Here is an 8,101-nt window from a genome sequence, read left to right as displayed (position 1 = left end):
TGTGGAACATTATTGTCTTCTACATCAGAACCTGTGTTTACTGTAACAGGAACAAAGCAAACATAGTGCAAATAGGCGTGGGCTTCCTTTGTCTTGTTCCATGCATTCAACAGAGGGATTTCTGTCAGAAGCACTGGCATCTGTCCCTAGTAGTGCTTGGCACGGGTGAGTGGGTCACAACTCGAGGGTACTGATTTGGGTGGCACCACTGATGGGTTGTGCCACTGGTTTGGGCTTTCTTTGCCTTTTGATAAGCCAAAATGTGGTTTGATTTAGCCAGTACTCGAGACTGCAAACCAAGTACCTGTGCTGCAGTAATGAGCAAAGGCTCCACACATGGACTGCTGCTGAGATGGAGAGTGATCCATGACCCAGTGTGTGCCAACTAGAGCACCCAGATGCCAGTAGCCAGTGCAATCTCATCTTCTTAAGCCTGAGGTCATGATAATGGTGAAGGGAGAGGAAATGGATGCATCTGCCTTCTGACAGTACCTAGGAATAAGCCACATGTAATTCAAAGAACTGCAGTCCTCCCTGCCCCAGCAACTTCTAACAGTGCAAAGGACATGCAGGAGGTGACTCAGTAAGCAGCAGGTCCATCAAAACTACTGATAGGTCTGAATTTTACCAACAAGATCCTGAAACTGCACATATCTCTGCTGATACAGCTACCTGGTGGGTTAGCATGCTCTAGACCAGACTCAAAGTCTCCCCAGCATAGACCCTTTGCTGATAAAATCCAGCTCTCCAACTCCTTCAGTCAGCTCAGGAGGTGGGTGTACATGGCAGGTTCCCAACCAGCAGCACCAAACACAGAGCAGTGGTTTGGCTGCCTGCACAGTGCATGCTTCCTCATTCATTAGCCTCACTGCTAATGTTCCAAACTTCCCAGCTTATGGAAGGAACTGTCAGAGGCAATTTGCAGGCAGCCAGTGCTGCAGAACTGCAAAGAGTTATATTTTATGTGTTGATGAATAATTTAGCAACAATTCTGTGTTATGTAAAATTACTGCTTTACTGCTACTGGGGCCAATGTTCGTACAAAGTGTTCTAAGCCCAGTTATACAAGTTAAAGCTTGCTAGTTTTATCCTATGCATCTGTCATTAGAGATAATTTTTCCAGGTTCAAACTGGGAAGCAGAGCAGGTCTTTCATTCCAGGAGAGGGAAGTTCCACATCCTCATTCTCCTTTATAGTCCTGATCATCCTACCTATTTCCAAGTGGTCAGTTTTGCACTAGGTTGTGCAGTAGTGCTGGTTTTCCCCACAGAGGAGGAGGCTATGTAATACATTTCCATATAAATGCCATGGAAATCATCAATCCTCCAGACCTTTGCTTTATATACAGAGCAACCTAAGACATATTTTCATGCACTTAATGTGGGCAGGGAACACAGAATATGGGCAGATGTAAATTATATGGATTTGGCTTCAGATTGGAAGTTGTTCCTTTGAGATTCCACCCATTCTATACTCAGAGCAGGATGAAAAAATTAGGGAAAGAAAGGAGTATCATTGCCACCCAAGAGTACGCTTGTAAGAGTAAAGTGAGATTGAAAACCTACAGTAACTCAATATGGTCCACATCCAGAAATGGAGAAACTCACAGGCTTCCTTAGGACTCTGCATCTCAGCGACTGCTTCTGCCGTATTCTACAAGTGTTGCCAAGAGATGCTTAGTTGCAAATGCAAATATGTTCAAGGCTGAAGGATCAAAGAGCAATTAAATTAAAAACTGCTGACAGGTCAATCTTAATAGTCATTTCCATGCTGAAATAAGTCAATAAATCTTAGCATGCAATAAATCTTACCACATAAAGGTGGGCTTGCATAACAGGAAAATGTAGTAAAATATAGCAATATATTTTATGCAAATGCTTTTTAAAAGTAATGAGTAGCATGTTTTATTCATCTTGTCCTGGCATCAAAGCGGTCAAGAAGACATTGGACTTTTGGAATGGGTTAATCCTCTCCAGCAGCAGTGTGCTGAGCAGGCAGAATGCCTTCTATTTATATTACTATTTACTTATATTTGTAAATACAAGCCTTAATTGAGCTCCTGAGTCCTGCTGTGTTTGGTACTGTGCAATCACCACATAAGTGACTGTCCCTGCCCCAAAGACCTTTACAAACTAGAAAAGTCAGAAGAGGAGGATGGGAGCAAAAGAGTCGTGTGACTTGCCTGAGGTCACCCAAGTTGTTAGTGGCAGAGGCAGAACTGGAGCCTGGGATTCCTGTGCCATTCTTCGGTCCTGTCTTCCAAATCATACAGCTTCCTGGCCTATATAATACATACAGTAAGTATGGATCATATAAAAAGCAAACTCAACCTCTCTTGGTATCAACCTCTCTTGGTAATTCAACATGCTCTTGTGTTTTTATCTGTTCACTCAAATGCATTAAGTATGAAATATTAGATAATGTTCCTGGGTACTTGTGTCTATAATGAGATACATCTCCAACAAACACCCAATACAAGAGGGATTTGGATCCAGCTGCTAAATTTAAAACAGATTTTCTGCGTGGTAGAAGCTGCCTGGTAGTTAAATAGCCAATATGTCCTCACAGCTTCCTGCCCACCTGTAGCTGTACTGCCTGCTATCCCCAAGGGAAGATCCAAGAGGAAAAGGTTCCTGATACTGCTGCTTCAGCAGTGCCTGAGTGCCTTAACAAGGATCTTTCTATTAGCCCCTGTGTAAACACAGGATGGCAGCCCTGGCAGGCAACACCAGGTGAAGGGAGCACGGATCATTTTAAATCATTTGCACATTCTAAATCACCGGGCACGATCTGCAAAGAGTGGATCTTGTGTTACACACTGCACTTGGGAGGCAATGGAGACTATTTAATAGTCCAGCTAATAAAATTCACAACAAATGACCCAACACAGGAGAAGTCTTGTTCTCAAGGAAAAGCCTTACACCAGCACAGGCTCACAACTTGCCCTTCTTCTCACAGTGGAAAGACTGAAGATTTTAATCCCAATTCAAAAACAAATCAAAATATGGTGGGTACAGTAATTGCACAGATGAAAATAAAGGGCTTGGGGATAACCTGTACTTCTCTTCACCCCCTGCTTTTTTTTTGCCTTGGTTCAGAAGAGCTGCTCTTAGGCTTATGTGGTCTATGGCAAAATGCAGTACCTCATTTCCAGAGTGTTTTTCCTGATGATAGCAGACAGCATAGAGCCCAACTCAGGGCAATAACATGCTGCATGTTCCCAAAACTGTAAACAAAAGGCAAGGATTTCTTGTTTTCCTTGGAATGCGGGTCTCATGTTACTTGTCTAAAGATGCAATATGAATGAGATTTCAAAACTAATTTCAACCTGTTCCCTTTATATACCTTTAACCAGAAGAAAGTTTTCCACTGTTACCAACAATGGCAAATATGTTCTTTTGGCTCATATGCCAAGGACAGTAAATTGTCACCAATAATCTAAGGTGCCATTAGAAAAAATGGGTTTAACTTGCCAAGGGAGATTTCTCCCAAGAGCAGGTAACATTATTCTCCAAAGCAGCAAACCAGTCCAGCACTGAAGTCTGCCATTGAAATATCAAATGGAAGACGTAAACCTGGTTTTATAACAAACACATCCCAGCTCTACCTGACCTGTGTCTAGGAGCAGATTTTATTTTTCAGTGTGTGAGGCAGAATTTTCAGAGATGAAGAATGATGAGTCAGACGCACAAAATCATGAGACCGGTATCCAGTATGATGAGGGTTGCATTTTTCTGTTTTTAAGGGAACAGGTTCTGCCATGTGGTTTGGTCTGCTTGATTTCTAAAACTCCTTTGTCTGTCTGTGGGGTGTGGGTAGAGCTGTCAGCACCATCCTCTCCTACTTTGTCCCCCCAGCTGTGCTGTGGGGTCAGGCAGGGAAACCCAAAGTGGCCCCAAAGGCAATGAGCAGTTCCAGGAGAAGGGATGTTGAGTCAGCACAGAGTTCAGGCAGCCCTAGCGAGCACAGCTTCTCACTCAGCCCCTGTCCACACCAGTATCTCTACACAGGACACTAATTGCTGCCTAAAAAGGAGAAGAATGAGAATAAGAGGGGTTAAAGTACAATATTCCCTGCAAGCACTGTCATTCATGCTATGAGGCTACTGATTATTTGACACACATTTGCCTGTGAGTACTGAACTGTAATTCAAGCCAGTGCTCAAAAAATATCTGGCCAGATTACTTATAAGACAGTTTTTATAATATTGAGGGGGGGGGGGGAAAGACTGTCTTGACAGTTTTTGCCTAGGCCTGTTGGACTCAGGTTTTGTACTGGTACAGCTATTTCCATTTGAGGTGTGATATTTTTTACTGAAATAGATAAACCCATAAGAACCACTAGTTGAGGACACTTGTTCTGGCACAGTGGTGCTTCGTACTAGTACAGCTTATTTGCCTGCTTGTATTGAAATAGAAATTTAAGTATAAATAAGCTTCTTTATACTGGTGTAACTGTTTCTACCCTAGGGAAATTAAACCATTTTTACTATGCTAGTGTAGTTACAATTTTGTGTGTAGCCAAGCCTTTGCAGTAGTACACCTTCTGTACAGAAAAGCCCTCATGGCTGCCAGTGCCTTGCTGTGCCAAAAAGCTGCAGAAAGTCAATGAGATTATTCAGATATTAGTTATTTCACTGGATGAGGCTATCAAAATCTGGTGGAGGAGGAGGAGTGCTTTCATTTACTTTAGTTGTCTACTAAAATAGTCCATGTATCTGGCATGGTTTTGCTGATATCTAGAGGCAGCAGACAACAGATATGAGAGTCTATTTTTTGTAACACATTGCAACAGGAAGAGTTACTTTTACAATGTCTTCATAAGTTCATTTTGCACAAGAGGAATAAAGCTTTGGTAGCAGAAGCCTGTCACTGTGAGTCTCTCTGCTTTGGAAATGAACATCCTTCCTTTGCTCACACCTGGATATCTCCAATTTAACTCAGCATGATATAGAATCAGAAAGCCATTATCCTGTGAGGTAATAGCCTATTCAGTTGTCATCGCTTACAGACAGTGTATGTTAAGCAAAAAAAAAAAAAAAAAAAATAGAAGAAATACAACTTTTAAGGGTAGTCAGCAATCATGTGAAGCTTTTCACCTTAGAATGCCTTGCAAACTCTAGTTATATTTAAACTCATACCACTGGAGTATGTCTATCTGTGTGGGTGCTCTGTCCTCTCTTATATGCTCTATGTAAACATATCAGGAAGATAGGCAACACTCACAGGTCAGTGTATGTAACAGGAAAATGCTTGAGCTGTGCATAGCAGTGGTTAGGAAATGGTCAAGCTCCTGCTGTTGGGACTCTTGTGGGAGGGGAGGGGAGGGGAGGGGAGGGGAGGGGAGGGGAGGGGAGGGGAGGGAAGGGAAGGGAAGGGAAGGGAAGGGAAGGGAAGGGAAGGGAAGGGAAGGGAAGGGAAGGGAAGGGAAGGGAAGGGAAGGGAAGGGAAGGGAAGGGAAGGGAAGGGAAGGGAAGGGAAGGGAAGGGAAGGGAAGGGAAGGGAAGGGAAGGGAAGGGAAGGGAAGGGAAGGGAAGGGCAGGACTTTGTTTCTCACAGCCGCTAGCTGTGCTCAGAAATGGAGTTGGCCCCTCCATTTAGGTGATAAGAAAAGTAACTTAAAAATTGGGTTGGAAATGATTTTTAAATACCTGCTGACAACATGATTACTTACTGCATTATAGATGGAGTATGCAGGTTGGTGACCCAAGTCTTTTCCCACTAAATGTGAATTCACAATCTTCCTCTCTTTGTCTGTAATAATTTAGAGGTCGTTTTGGCAGTGTGGAACATTGATTAATTCACCTGCTATCCTGATGGCCATTATGAGAAAATCACAAAGTCAGGGAAGTGCCTTGATTTTTACGACTGAAGTCTTCTGCACACATGAGTCTATTATTCAGCTGCAGAGCTCTGTGGCCCCTGAAGCTGAGTTGCAAGGGTGAAGGTCACTGCTCTGCCAGTAATCACATTGCTATTACATAAAGTTTTAATCAGCAAATACTGGGCAGATACAGCTTGGGTACCATACTGTTAAATACAATGGAATTTGCCCCACAGATGACTGTAGGTCCTTGTTGTTAAATCAACTCTGCCTGTTTACCTTTCAGATCAAACATATGAAATGTGCCATAATCCAGATTTTCCCACATCAGAGGCTGGTAGAAACTACTTTCCTGTAGCATTGCATATAAAGAGGTAACATTTCTTCATTTGCCTCACATATCAAGATTCAAGGTAATCAGTCATTCATTCTACATCATAAATAATACATGTACCCAACCAAATACAAAAGGCTGTACTTCTGTCTGTTTTCCCTCCACGCTTTAATAAGATCATCTGAATTTCAAGATGAAATGTGCAGTCTCATATTTAAATCATTAGGTCCCTGTGTGGTATTTTGTCTCATTTTTGCAAGGTCAGGGTGCCCAATGTGGTCAAAGAAAGAAAGAAAGATAATGACTTTATCAGCAGAACAAAAACGTGATTCAGGATGAAGAGAAAATAGGGGACTGATAAAGGGTAAAGGCTTGCTGGGGATTTGCAAGGGAGCTGTAAATCACTGGTTTGAGACTACAGTGAGATGCACCTTCCCTGTGGTACAGTGTCCTGCCATAATGAACCCTCAGCTCTTCTGTTGGCCCTTTCCCAGGCTTGGATGTGTTTTGCTGAAAGAGTAGCAGTCCAGCTTCCAAAATACTTGTGGCAATTTTAGGGAAACTGGAACAGTCATGCAAGCAAAACAGAATTTCACAATATCAATATGTGTCCAGGAGCTAAAACTTCCTGGTTTCTGTGCAGTTGCTGGCCATGATTCCCCGTTTGGAACAGAGGATGGTCCTGAGACCCAGTAAGCCTGGGTTACATTTTTGCCTCCCCACAGATTTCCTCTGTGACCCTGGGCAAATCACTCCATTCTTGCATGTCCCAGTTTCCAGACTAGTGTTCATACAGGATATCCTCTCTGCTGGCCTCCCCTGTCCTGCCTGCTCCAAAGGAAATCTGCCAGAGTAGGAAGAGGGGGCTGAATTGTTGGGCTTTTGTTAAGCACTGGGGAGGTCCAAAATTTCGTCAGCAGTTGTGGTCCCCCTAGCATATGACAATCATAATAATGTGATTATTTAACCCATCTGGCTTCCCTGGCTGTTGAACTGCAGGTATTTGTGGTGGGTGGTCCCCTCAGAAAGGTGGTGTGGATAATGTTTGTGAGGCACTGCTCAGGTTAAAGGTGCTAAGTTGTCTTTACTGTCAAGTCCCAGAAGTCCCAGCAAGTGCTCATATGAATGCATTGGGCACAGATGTATCAAAACAAATGCTGCAGCTCTTATTAGTTCTAGCACAAGCAGAAGCAGGACCTCAATCACAATCCAAGAAACACTGAGAGAAAAATTTGGCAGGCAAAGTACACTATATTCTCATGTCATCTTTAAATAACCATTTAACTAAAAAAAAGGTCGCCTATAAGTCCCGATAGAGACCGACAATTGAACTCCAAAACTAATTTATAAAAAAGGTTTCCAAAGCCCACGTGCTTATATGTTATCTTGGACCACAATAACCTGGGCAATACCAGGACCCCTCTCAGCAGTGACAATTTAGGCACAAAATAGCTACAGAAGTGCATGATTAAATGTAGAGTGTTGAATGAATAATACTTGCAGAAGTGTCATGTCTTGCCCCCTACTTATACCCATGAAAAATTTTGTTCAGCTAATTAAGTCTTCTATGATGCTCAAAGCTGCTCTCCCTCTTCTGTGATGCCCCTTACAGGACCTTTCAGTAAGAAGTGAGGAGGAGATCACAAAGGACCTTTACAGACAATTAACCAAGCTGTGGGGGTGGTCCAGCAAGTGCGACCACATGACAACTTTAACACAAGTAATCTCATTCAGTCATCATCCAGTTTGGGCTAATTGTACTCTTGTGGCAGGTTGCTTCTCCCACCAGGACAGCTGTCCCAGGCACCCACTGCAGTGCTGAGCTCTGCATAGCGAGCTTTGCTCCCACCATCTCCCAGGCCCAATTTCCAGCTGTGGTGCTGGGGGCAAGAGCAGACCTTGGCAGCTTGTATGGAGCTCATGGCATCACTGCTTGGCAAAGAG

Source organism: Motacilla alba, chromosome 2 (assembly GCF_015832195.1).
Source record: "Motacilla alba alba isolate MOTALB_02 chromosome 2, Motacilla_alba_V1.0_pri, whole genome shotgun sequence".
NCBI lineage: Eukaryota > Metazoa > Chordata > Aves > Passeriformes > Motacillidae > Motacilla > Motacilla alba.
Note: the sequence above shows the minus strand (reverse complement) of the source record.